The sequence below is a fragment of the Bombus vosnesenskii genome, unplaced genomic scaffold (genome assembly GCF_011952255.1).
Source record: "Bombus vosnesenskii isolate JDL3184/JDL3185 unplaced genomic scaffold, Bvos_JDL3184-5_v1.1 scf7180000013262, whole genome shotgun sequence".
Lineage (NCBI taxonomy): Eukaryota > Metazoa > Arthropoda > Insecta > Hymenoptera > Apidae > Bombus > Bombus vosnesenskii.
The window spans coordinates 5,330,605-5,343,840 of NW_022882922.1; the positions used below are offsets into that span (position 1 = coordinate 5,330,605).

Genomic DNA, 13,236 nt, shown 5'->3' on the forward strand with positions numbered 1-13,236 from the left:
TCATCGTATCTCGCTCGTCGTCCATTCCTCGCGGATATTCTACTCTTTGCGCGCTTTCGGCTCTTTCAAACGACCCTGTGTTTTAATTAAAATTAATATTATCGGTACAAGTTTGCGTTATTTTAGAAAACTTTTCGAACGGGTACAAATCGTAACGAACATTTCGTAGAAACTCGATATTTTCGCGTGGAACGGATACGTTCACTTTGCCACGACATTTCGTAGAAATTCATTTTCAAAGACTCTCGCGACTAACCGTACATTGCAGAATTTTCCATCGAAGATACGAATAAACTATCGTATCGAGTTTCGTTTATTTTCTGAAAAGCACCTTCGGGTCTCTCCGGCGCGTTGATAAAGCGGTTCTACCGGTGTTGCAATTTTCCCCGTCAAATTAAATAGTAAAATCGAATCCCCGCGAAATGTAGCGCGCGAGAAAGTCGGGAGAACCGGAAGCAAGGTTGAAATTCTAGCGGACGTAGCCGCGTTTCTCGAGGAAGTCGATCATCGAGAGGCGATCGACGATAAATGGACCTCGCCGTCTCTCGACGTCACGGACGGATCCGTGAATTGAATCGGTAATTACGACCGCGTAGATCGAGCCAACGGGTGTGTTTAGCTGTTGGCAAGGTAGTCGAGCAAACGATCGGTTTCTTCTTCTCGCCCGGGAACAGACTGCTGTTTCAGGTCTGCTTGTTCATCGAGTAACAAGAGCAAAAGAGAAAGAGAGAGAGAGAGAGAGAGAGAGGAGACGAGCACAAAGGGAAAAACGGAAGGCGAAAAACTCGAAGGATAAGGGAGGGAATAACGAGAGGAGTCACGGACGTGGAGTAAAACGAGCCTGTGCGCCTAGTCGTCGTTTTCTGAAACGCGACGATGGGGGGCCGACGTTTGGCCGTCGTAACTTGAAATATTCGTTTGTACGCGAGATCCGCGGTGCGTTCTTCGTGTTCGATATGCGTCGGTTTCGTATTAGATCGTAAGCTACCGCGAAATTGGATAGACGAGCTTTTACCGACCTGCAAACCGGAGAAAGCTCGCCACCGTTTACTTTTACTGGTTCTACCTGATCGGACGCGAGACGAGCATCGACCATCCGTTTCTAACGAGTTGTTGGTTACACGGCAGAGGATCGATCTTTGGACGAAGAGGAAAATATATTCGCGAATAAAATTTGCTCGACGCGAACGAACGCGAGCCAGGGAAGATCGTATCGTTCGAGTCAGGGTTTAAGAATCCCGTTGACCTCTGTTAACCCCGAAAACACACCCTCGACGAAATCTCTACTTGCGAGGGTGCATTTCAGATGCACCTACCCCCGTGACTGGATACGCAGAGCGAGAACTCGTACGCGCGACCGTTAAATTATTCCTGACCGCTCGACGTTTTCAATTCGAAACGAAGTTGTAAATAAATGGCTTGTTACCGAGGCACGCTCGTTTTCCCTCTGCCTCGTCGTCCACGTTGTCCGTAATAATATTGATTCGACTCGAATACGTCGACAATTTTGTCCTCGAACCTACCATTTTGCGACGACCGTTTCCTCTTCACAGCCACGGAATATACAGCAGTCGGAGGAAACGGACGATGGGTCGTGCAAAATTATTTCTGCTCCTAACTTCTTGCCAGCCCTATTGCGACCGAGTTAATTTTTCAGCAGGCGACCGACGTAACAAACTACCACGCGAACGAACAAATTCTCCAGCCTTCCACAGACAGAATCCTGACTCTTCGCGAGGTTTTTCCGCGATATTTAATCGGTGGATAATTTCGACGTAATTCGACCGCTCTGTCGAGACTAGTGCAAGGAGCGTTAACCGATGCTTAAAAAGTTTCTCAACCTGCGTTCGATTCCGATCCGAGTAAAAGTCGGTGCGTGTAAAACGCGTTTAAAATACGACGCGAGATAACCCGAACGATGGCGAACGGTTAACCGCGTCCGCGCCCAAGCTCCGATCGAAACGACCGTTTCACGACGGCGGAGATCTCGAGGATCGTTTCGTATCGGCTCGTTAGCGACACGTCGAGTTCTCCTGCGGGTTCCGGGGGGCTCGACCTTGCTCGACCTTGACTCGCCCTCGCGTCAGCGGAGAAGGGTGGGTGTCTAGCCGCATCGACCGAACACATCCCCGCTTTCGACTCGCGTCGTTTCGAGAACCGAGGAATTTTCACCGATGCTTTCGCCTTCCGTCTCGTCTATTCGGCACACGTTTCGCCACCGAAACCCGCTTCCGGCGCATCGACGCGTCGATCCGCTTCCGTCGAGTCGAGCTCGTCATCGCGCGATGCTCGAGTTCTCGGCATTCTTCGACTATTTTCGATCAGCAGTCGAGGGCTGATTCTTTCGGCCAATAATTTTATTCCTTGTATCTGAACTCGCGTGTGTACGATGGATGTTTGAAACAGTCGGCGATATCCGTTGACCAGGTGGTATTCGACGTTACAGCTATCGACCAGCAATTTACGTATATTTAAATAGATACGAGTAAACATAATCGGAGCCATATATATTTACGATAGAATTCGGCGTTAATCGACTCGACAGGAACATCGTCGCTAATTGCTGAAACGACAAACTCCGATCTTGACACTCGTAATTTTGCCACGTACGACGATCGAGATACGCGGAAGGATTACCTAAGCGAATCATTAACGCGGAACCATCGAGGTTTCAACGAAAGAAACGCTGTTCCAATTATTCGTTTTTGTGGCGTTTCGCGAATCACCATCGACCAACGATTCTCCATCGTCCGGTCGTGCACGACGATCTTTAGATTTTTAGATTCCAAAGGATCGAACGTCGATACAAAGAGACGAACGAGCGGTCGCGCCTCTGTTCCGCTCTCCTCGCTTCCTCGAGGCTCGAAGCGCGTCGTCGAGAGGACCAGAGCGCTTGGCGATCGGTGCGGCTGTCGGGCGATCGCCTCGATCGAGCGCCGAAACGATTCGGCCGCACACGCGCACGCGCAGTACGTAAGGTCAGCGTTTGCCCGGGCCACGCAACTTTCTCGCCGCGTACACGCACGCACGCACGCACGCTCGCACACACCTTCCGGCCGTGGCGCGCATTGCGTAACGGTAACGACTCTCTCTTTCTATGTGACATCACGCGCGCGCCCCACAAATATGCGCGCGACAAAGGTGACCGCGCGACCGATTTCCATCGATCCACTCCGTTTCGCCTGGAATTCTGACGAAACGGCCGATTTAATTGGCCACCGTTCGACGCCGGCCGAAACGAAAGTAAGTTTGACCGGGAATTTTTAATTTGGCGGCCAAGCTTTATGGAAACAAGGCATCGATGGAAACGCGAAAATTGCGTCGAAGAATTTACGAGGAAAGACGCGCGAATTATCGTACAGTGACTGGAAGTAGTACTCGCGCGTAATCTTATTTTCCAACGTAAAGAGTTTCTTAATAATCGGACACCGTGTATTTTGGGATTACGCCGTGTATGAATAACGCGTTCGAACAGCTCACGGTTAATCTCGTTTGCCTCGTGCTTTTTGTTCTCGCGCAAATGGTAGCACGCGGATTCTACCTATTATTGCGGTATTATCGTTGTATCGTACTATCCGTGCGTTTATATCTAACGAACGAACGTTTCATCTTCCTCGCAGCATCGCACGAACGACGATCAATTTATCAAACCTATAGAATTCTTCGTTTCCATTTGCTTTATTGATACAATAGAATCGTTCGTAACAGCGATGCTCCGACAGTTTCTCGGTATCGTGATATTCTTCCTAGCATCGAAACACGAGATTGCGTTACTTTTGCATCACACCCTGTGCGAACTTCGATCGCTATCTTATTTTAATAGAAGGAGAAGATTCGTCGATCGGGGCAATTTCGCGGCGTATACTTTTCCCTAAGATCCGAAGATCGGGGATCGAACTATAGGCGCCTGACATTTCGATGCCACGTTCACAGCGGCGGAATCCGTCGATGACCCGGATAGTCGGATCGCCGCGGTTGCTAACTTCTCGAAGAAGACGAAGAAGAAGAAGAGCGTGGAACCGCTCGTTGCGCGCTTCGTCGCTCGTTTACGCCACCCGAACGAACGTATCCTTGACACGAAGACGTCGATCCGTCTCGAAACGAGTTCTCCCACTCGTTGCATATTTTCCACCCTTGCTTTGCTCTCCGGCAGAGACCTTCCTGTTTCTTCCACGAGAAGACCGCGTCAGGTTCCGTAGGAATCGTTCGAGTTGGCGCGTAGAGAACGTTCGGTCGCCGCGAGATTCAGGGAAGAATCGACGACTGACATGTAACGAGTCGGAGCAACGGCACAAAGAAATTACGGCCGTGAAACGATCGCGATGTTTTCGTGGCGGTCGCAGGTGCAGCTGTACGCAGGTGTGGTCGGCCAAGAATGGAATACCGGCCGTGGAAATCACGCCTCGAAAGTGGCAGTGATTAACCCTTTTTCGACCGCGCGGCACTGTTTCTTCGAACTTGGAACGGTTCTGTTGCGCCAGACGGCAATTTTCGGGAAGACTGTAGCGAAAATTTCGTTTAAAACGTCGCGGCTCGCGGTAGGTCGATTCCTCGAGCAACGAATCGATGGAGAAACCTCGGCATAACCGCTCGCCGCTTTCTCGAGAAAGACGATCTATACGCGCGCACTGCAGCTCGATTAATTTCGTTTCAGCGTCGGTATCCCTGCAGAGGTTAATACTCGTTTCGTGCGAGCGAATACAAACACGGCGCAAGTGTCTGATTCAAGTTCAAAGTTAGAAAGGCTGGCGATATCGCGTTCGTAAATAGCATTAAAACCGCGTACACAAAAGTGCGCGGCGCGGATGATGGAATACGAGTTATTAACCGTGGATTCTGCTCGATCGTATCCAAGACCGGCTGAAACGGTTACAGAGCCGAGCGGAATACACGAAACCGCAATCACGGACAGTTGGAAAGAATGAAAAAAATACCTTCGGTCTTGATCTCTTTCGTATTCGCGAAGGTGGTGTTTGGTGTAGCGCGATGCAATCGCGTGGCAGGCAGAACCTTTGATTCGTCGCGGTTGGTTATTGGCTGCGTTATGTAATTTCGTGGCACGCCATACTTTCTCGCTTCGATCCTGCTCCCGACTCTCGATCGAGTCGAGTTGAAAAATGTTAGCCGGTTACGGGAGCCGAGGATCGATCTCCAAGCGAAATTCCTGCTAACTAAGCTACTCGCGTTTCTGTTTCTTTGATACGCGATCGTTAGAAGATTTCATTAACGACTCGTAACATCCAGTCTCGCTCGCCACACGGATTACGGTTATTATTCCGATAATCGATAAAGACCTTTTTACCTGATTCTAATTGTAGTTTCGCTTTCTTACGCTTACGATTGTTACGTACGACAAACTGTATGCGTAATATTCGAATTACACGCAAAGTGGATACACGAAAATCGACATTAATCGGTATATTTCACGGCGGAGGTAATTTGTAAGCAACGGCGCGTTCGAATATCTTATAGCGACCTTTTTTCGCCAACAAATTGGCACTTTCGTGTCGCACTTTCTACAATTTGTCAATTGTCATTCGAGATTATACTTTGCGCGATCTTTCCCTAATTACAGTCTCGGTGCCTGAGACGACATCGACATATTGGCTAAGCGCGTCCTTAATGAACGCGCGATTCTACGATTTAAGGGTTGGCAAACAGGTATCGCGAATTCTAGCGCTATCTTTTCTCCGGCGTGTTGCTATCGCGTCATTGACGATGTTACAGTTCGTTGTCTTTTCGATCTCGTGCCAACGAGAGTTCGAGCGCTCGATCGTCGACTCGCGGACTCCTACGCTTCCGCCTTGCGAGAACCAGAAGCGTGATACCGTTATTGATTTTAGATAGTCTGTAATTACGCCGTGCGATGTTTTCTTTCTCGTCTAGCGTGCCAAACTGTCTATTTCCAAATTTCAAGGGGAAAACTTGACGCGATACCGTGCACGAAGTTTGTAAAAACGGCACCGGCCTTGGCTAACCGATCCAACTGCCAGATCGTGTCTTGTCCGATTCTATGAATTCCGTCTAATTTTACAGCCGAATCGTCGAATCGGCCGATACTTGTACGATCGAAGTAGAAAATAAGAAATATTCTAAACAGGTTGTGCAATACGATGGAAGAACGGAACGGTATGGCGGTTACGGCGAAGCGATCAAAACGAAACTCCTCGAACGATACGATTTTCGAGTCACGTTGCGTTATAGAGGATTAACGTAACGATCACCTCGGTCGAATTCGAAGCTACGTACTTTCATCTTTTCGCGAATACGAATAAAAAGACAGGCGACAATCGCACGTACGCGGTAAAATCTCTTGGGCTAATTAAAACGTTCGCAAAATCAATGGAACGTTAAAGAACGACGGCGGACAGCTTCGCGACTCGTCGACGATCATCCGACTCGACGACGCGTCGTTGATTAAACGAGTTTAATTCCTGAGGAGAGTAACGAGAAGGGGGGGAACGATCGGTCGTGTAACCTCTTGCACCGCGAATTGCCAAAGCCGGAAATTTCGATACCGGAAACGAAGCGGCGGTATGGCGCGGTGCGGCGCGTCTGTGCATGTGCGCGACCCACTTCCTCCGTCGAAACCGAGAGTGCTTCTGCCCGTTCGTGTGCTCGGCCATTCGACCGTGTGCGTGGCTCTCCGTGTGCTCGTGTGCATGTCACGGCGAGTGGGTGTTTCACGTAAAAGAGCACGGCCGTTATCGCGCGGAGGAACGATCGAGAGCGACGAGCTCTACACTCCCGACCAAACAGGAAACATTCGATTCCACGGAAGTCTCGTTACGTGCGCTTCTCCCTATCCCATTCGAAAAACCGTTCTTCCTCCATTTTTTTCCACGTTCGATCACGCGATGTAACACCGAGCTGCCCGTTTTCACGTTTCGTGTCTATAATCGTCGGTTTATAGATTCTTTTCTTTTTTTCTTTTTTTCTTTTTTCTAACCGGATGCTCGTATTTTTTCGTTTCTTGGGAACGGAATTCGCTCACGGTTAGGTTTACGCTCGATGCGATTGGAATCGAGTACCAACGAGATCGGAGAGATCGTCCCTTTTTAGGTATCGGCGATCGATAACCGAGATCGAGATTAACACGGTTTGCGCAGAGTGTACGGAGAGTTTTGCGTAAAAGGGTGAAGGACGTTGCGAGGAAACTATCGCGGCCGATATTACGATAAAGTTAGTTACGGTACGACGATAGTTTAATAAAAGGGAAACGCGTACAACGTTTACGTAATTATTCAAATCGTGCGTTTCAATCCGAAGATGCAGAAATGTACAAAATACGTAAAGTATTACTCGTAATACTGGCGTTATATAAGGCTTATTTATCGAAACCAAACGAATGCGTTTCAGTGGAACCAGTTTCTTCTTAAGCTTCGTTTCTTTCGTACGTATAAAAACACGAATTTACATAACATTCGTCTAATCACGGACGTAACAGCCGTTTAACTTACAATGCGATAGTCGCGAGCGTACGAGGCTATCGCGTTAGCTCGTGCGCTGCTTTAATTTCGTGCCAATTCGATCGTCGAAAGATCTCGGAAAGAAAGAAAGGAACGAATACCTGCTTCCATTCTATCAGGAACCGAAACGACAGATAGAATTATGGAAAGAACCGAAGATCGATTTACACCTAGTCGAGAATCGTCGAGAGCGAAACGAGCGCGAAACTGGGAACTTTGCTCGAACGAAAGGGAATTTCACGCGGAAACGCGTTGCCGACTGAAATCGGTTTCCACGTGGAAATGAATTCCGAGCGAATTGCTCCATCCAGGTGCGTGGGCCGTGCGCTAGCCTATCGCTTTGTAATTCGAGTTACTCAATTCGAAAGGCTGGTGAACGAAGGCAGGAGGTAAAATGTGGGTCAGCGTGCGCGTGCAACCTCTAGAAGGGAGGAAACACGGTCGGGACCGTATCGAAACATCATCGGGTTCCATTCAACCGGGAAACACGAGGAGCCACCCCTGGCTTGTGTGCAGCCTTGAAAACGCACGACCATCGAGGGATATTCGCAACCTACCTACCTACGCACCCTTCTTCTACTCTCCTCTCTCTCTCTCTCTCTCTCCCTCCCTCCCTCTCTCTACTTTCTCGACCGTGTTTCACCGTGACATTTCTCTCTTTCCTTCTTCCGTAGAAAGAGGAAACGACTGCGCCGCAAACTGCGTCCCTGACCTATTTCCAACGGCTGAATGGTCTGGTCTGGACGTGGAGCGGCAGCCGCGCACGCTTCTTCGTCCGCCATTGTGTTCTAAGGACAGGATCGTTCCAACACGCACACGCCCACTTCCTTCGTGGACCGGTAGAACGTTCAAGAGAAACGGCAATGGCAACGATTTGTTAAGGTTTCGAAAAAGGTGGACGCGAAGGTAGCAACATCGGCGCAAAGGTTACCGGCGATGATTACCGTAGCGTGGCTGGAAAGTTGACTAACGGCACGAGTCTCTCCGTATCGCCGCGTCATATCCATTCGATTTCTACGCGTCACCATTTTCACCAACGACCACCAGCCTCTCAAGACGAAAATTTACCGGATACCAAACGCTCGCGGTGGAGTCAAATTTGAACGTTTCGATCCACGCGATATTTAACCACATCGATGGAGATTCGATCGCATCCTCGCAACATCCGCCAGCCAACTTTGCAACCACGAACGGTACGCGTCTTCTCGCGTATGTACGAGCATGTTTCGGTCAGCTACGTCGCGTTAGTCGCACCACGTAGAAAATCCACGACGACGATCCTCGAGCCATCGAGAGAAAGAGAAAGCTACGAGGCGAACCGTTAACCAGCGAAACGCGCGGTCGATGAATAGATCGTTTCACGAGCTTCGCTCGGAGTGAAAATTCCTTTCTCACGGGGGTGGATACCCTCGCCGCTCGTTAATGCGTGGTCCGTTAAAAGCCGGTGAAAGAAACTGGGTTATTCGGCGAGGATCGATGTTTCGTTTCTAACGGTACGCGCTTAGGATCCAGGTAAAAGAAAACGCTACAACACGAGGGATAACGCTGCTGGACCAGATGCTTCTCCGTGCTTTTAAGCGTTATCTCTTCGGACGTTCTTACGGTTTTCTCGCAGGACACGTGAAATCTCGTTGCCTGTCCTTTTTGATCGAGTACGATCTCTAAGAATCCCAGATAGAAACATCTACCACCTAGGCTGCGGAGAAAGCCCGAGAAAAACCGTTTCACCTGGAAAACCCTTCCGGCTGGATAAGGCGAGTCGGTCGAGTCGAGTGAAACGGAACGAAGGACTTCGTTATCGTGGACATTAACAATCCGGTTGGCTTTTTAGGAGCAGACGCCGTTAAAGGCGTGGTTGCGTAACCTAATGGCGAAGAATCTAATTTCTTAATTGCGTAACGCGGCTCCAAGCAATACGTGTCCCGGGCTGGAATTTCGTCGACTTTCTTTTCGCTATCTCCCACCCTGAGAATCGGTCGGTCGGTCGGTCGGTCGGTCGGTCGGTCAGGCCAGAAGTCGAAAACCCCTGTAGACATCGACGGTGACTAACGTAACACCCGTAATGTAAAATAACAAAAAAAAAAAAAAAAAAAAAAGCGAAAGGAGGAGAGGGAAGAAAGAAGGCGACGGCCGAGTCTCGAAGAGAAAGCGTCGCGACGATTCGTCGAAAAGGTCAGTGGCCAGTTTACGAATCACCGGGTCGAGGTCCACCGCGTTCAGGTCCACGCGGACGTTGGATGGCGTTAATTCGTCGACGATCGAGCGTGGAGAAGCCGAGCGCGGAGGTATGGGGAGAAGGGAAAAAAGATGTCAAGGACGACGGTGGCCAGGAACACACGGAGAACCCGTAGGTAGGACGCGTCGTACGGTCGAGTCAGCTCGAGGAATTCGTCGCAGCGGCGGCATCATGGCCGGGACAAACGACGGAATCTGCTTACCGTTTGATTAGAAAATAGTACTCTCGTTTTGCTCGTGCACGGGCTATTGTATAACGAGACCGACAGGCCGGTAACGAGCCTCTCGACGCACGTACGATCGTACGCGGGCAGAACCGTGTGTTCGCCGTTCTGTCCATTACGTAACGTCAAGTGCCGTAGCGGTGTCCGCGAGATGATATAATAACGGCGTACACGCGGCCCTTTACGCGTCGTACGTGTGCCTCGCGTAACGGATGGTTAACAGCTAAATTATCGGTCATTATACTTGGCTAGAATTTTTTCCATCGACGTACGGCTTATCGGTTACGAAGCTCGATACTACGAGCTTATCGTCGCTCCTTCGTCCGTCCGTTCTGTATCGACGTTTCTCGTACGGATTTCCTGGTGACTTTTACCTGGAAACGACGACGACGGTTTCTACGGACGCATCGCTCCACGAAGAAAAATAAATCGGTTCGTATTCGCAGAAAGTGGAATTTCCAAACGGACCAGCGAGACTCGACGGTATCGCGATCTACTTGAAAAATCAGCCGTAGCTACTCGACCCTTTTCCCTTTTTCCTTCGTCGTTCGCCGAGGCCGCGTTTGATCGCTCCACCGATGGGACGAAGGGAAAGAAGAGAAAAAGAGAACGTGAAAAATAAAGGTGAACCCGATTACGCGATTTCACGTTTGCCCACGCCGCTCTTGCCGGCGAGATGGACGCGAGCAGAGGGACACACTCTACACCTCGTTGCTATAATAGTCTAGGTAGCTCTAGCGTAGGCTCGCCTAGCCCACAACACGCTTTACTATGTAGGTCAGGGCTGGTGCATTCAACGAGCGAGCTGCTCTTCCTCTATGCACCGTTCGCGTAGATACCTATAGCTAGCGATCGAGCCCTCCTCTCCTCTCCTCTCCTCTCCTCTCCTCTCCTCTCCACTCTTCTTCTCTCCTCTCCTCTCCTCTCCTCTCCTCTACAAACCGTGGCGTTCCTTTCCTTCGCTTCGCCGCGCATCTAGCGGGTGTTTCGTTTTCTTCTATTATCACCGGATAGTACGTCGTTATCTAGTTTCTAAAATCTCCGTTAGTCTGAAACACAACTTTTATCTCTCGACTTGGAAACATTTCGGAGATCGAATTTTATCGGTACGTTCGACCGGTGCATTCGAAGACTGAATGAACGCGAAGTTGGTTCGTGATCTATTTAAAGGTGGTTAATTGGGACACCAGAGAGCGGTACCTCGCCACGGCCACCGATCGTCGGGCACAGCGCGTCTGTTATATCCATCGTCGAAATTTGCGATCGTCGTTTGTAATCGCGGATAGATGTGCCGATCGAACACGTTGCGTCGTGATATCACGCGTGGTTATAAATATCGAGATCGTTGAATTCCCTCGAGATTTCGTAGCGTTTTTCCCTCGACGATGAAACTCCTATTATACCTGTTAGGAGATAGATGCATGTACGCGCGTATTGTACGAGCGAGGATCGAAAGAGAGGTACAAAGACAAAAGGAAAACGCCACGAGGCGAGCGCATCGCGTTTGTATCGAACGCTACGAACCTGCGATAAAACAAATTCGTCGCTGTTCGAGGTGTACGAGAGAATAGAGCGCTGCTTGTTGATATTTCCAGTTATTACGTTATACATGAAATAATCGTTCTGTTCCAATAAATGTTCTATTTAATAAAACGTTATACAGTATTACTCTAACGATAGCCCGATTATTTTGTAATTTCTCTATCGCGCGTTATCCGTTTCCTACACGCGGAGATTTCTAATATCGCTTGTCCATACGTTCGGGAGCTCATTTCCATCGATACATTCGCAATTATCGATCCCGTATCGACGTCTAATCGAAACGAATAGATCGGTATCTGTGCCGCGCGGCGAATGATCGCGAAACGCGAGCTTCCCGCGGAGTTGAGGATTAATAATGCGGTTACGATGGCTAATTAATCGCTCAGCTTCCGAGTGATTCTTCCAGGGCCGGGGTGGTATCGCAGTCACGTTCGTAATTAATGCGCCCCTTGTGCGAGATATCGATCGCTCTACAGGGTGTCCCTTTGAAGCGGCGATGGTACCGATAGCGCCGGTAATTGCCCCGCTTCCACGTACGTATACCTACGCTCGTGAACACACCAACGACCTACATGTTGTGCTCGACGATCTTTCCGCATCTGCATCGAACGAACCGATCCGATTTTTACCCGATTCATTTTGTATTTCGCTTGCCTTGCGTTAGAATCCCATCTACCACGACCCACTCGTACGATCGTTTCAGAGGCCAAATTGATCGATTAACTTCGCTGTACGTTTGCACGATCGTCGTGCTCGACATCGACGAAACGAACGAGTCGCTTTGGTAAATTGATTCGTCGCGACCGGATAACGCACGCAGCGAACGATTCTCAGGTAAACTTAAAAACCACGATGTTTCTCTAACATCGTCGGCTCGTTTAGCGATCGACTAATGGATCAACAAGTTTATGTTCGCCCGACAGAACGAGTTGGCTACGACCGCGAAGCTTGTTTCTTCGAAAAAGAGTCTCGATCGCGCGATAACGCGAACAGCGGTACTCCGATAACACATCGACCCGACGATCGAAATTTTATTTCGAAGCATCCGGCCCCAATTTCTACAAGATCCGTCTACTCCCTTCGATTCGATTCGCATCGATTGCGTTGGCAAAGTTGTACATCGACGATTACACGGCAACAGTCAACGGCCGTGAAAAGATGGAAGAATCGCGTCCCGTGCGCGATATCGATCGCGGATCCAATATTTATTCTCGATATAGTACGGCGGGTGTCGCGTTTCCATAAGCAGGTTCGTCGCGGGGATAAAAGAATCGCGGCCACGCGAACGATCCAAGAGCCTAGGCGCGTTGATAACCTGCCTCGCGATGCAAACGACCCATCGTAGCCGAGCGTACGAGCATGCTCGATCGTCCCCCTTCGTTCAATTCGGCCGCGGTCGACGCCATAAAAACCGCAGACGATTGTGTCAAGGTGAGGTCAATTACTCCTCGAGAAAGAGCCGGTTAACCGGCGCATCTCGCGCCATCATTCCGTCGTCCTTCTAACGTCGAACGGCTTTAAATCCGATTATTCGTATGAAAATGGCAATGGCGATAGCGTTGGGCGAATCAAACGGTAAGCTTTGGTTTTTCGCGTGGAACTTGGAATAGATTGGCATTTAATCGATCGAAATTATAAATGGTAACGAAGTTTAAGTGGAAATGACGTGGTAAGATATATCGTTTCCGTAGTGGACTCTGAGCGTTGAATTTCGTTAATTCCCGACCTCGTGGTTAGTATTTGCAACCTTGCCAACAATATCGGAT

General features: G+C 49.5%; 1 protein-coding gene across 6 annotated transcripts in view; it reads right to left on the reverse strand.

Moving 5' to 3' along the window:
* Positions 1-13,236, reverse strand: part of LOC117237274 (ecdysone-induced protein 74EF) — a 143,446-nt gene that overhangs the window by 30,376 nt on the left and 99,834 nt on the right. The window lies entirely within an intron of this gene.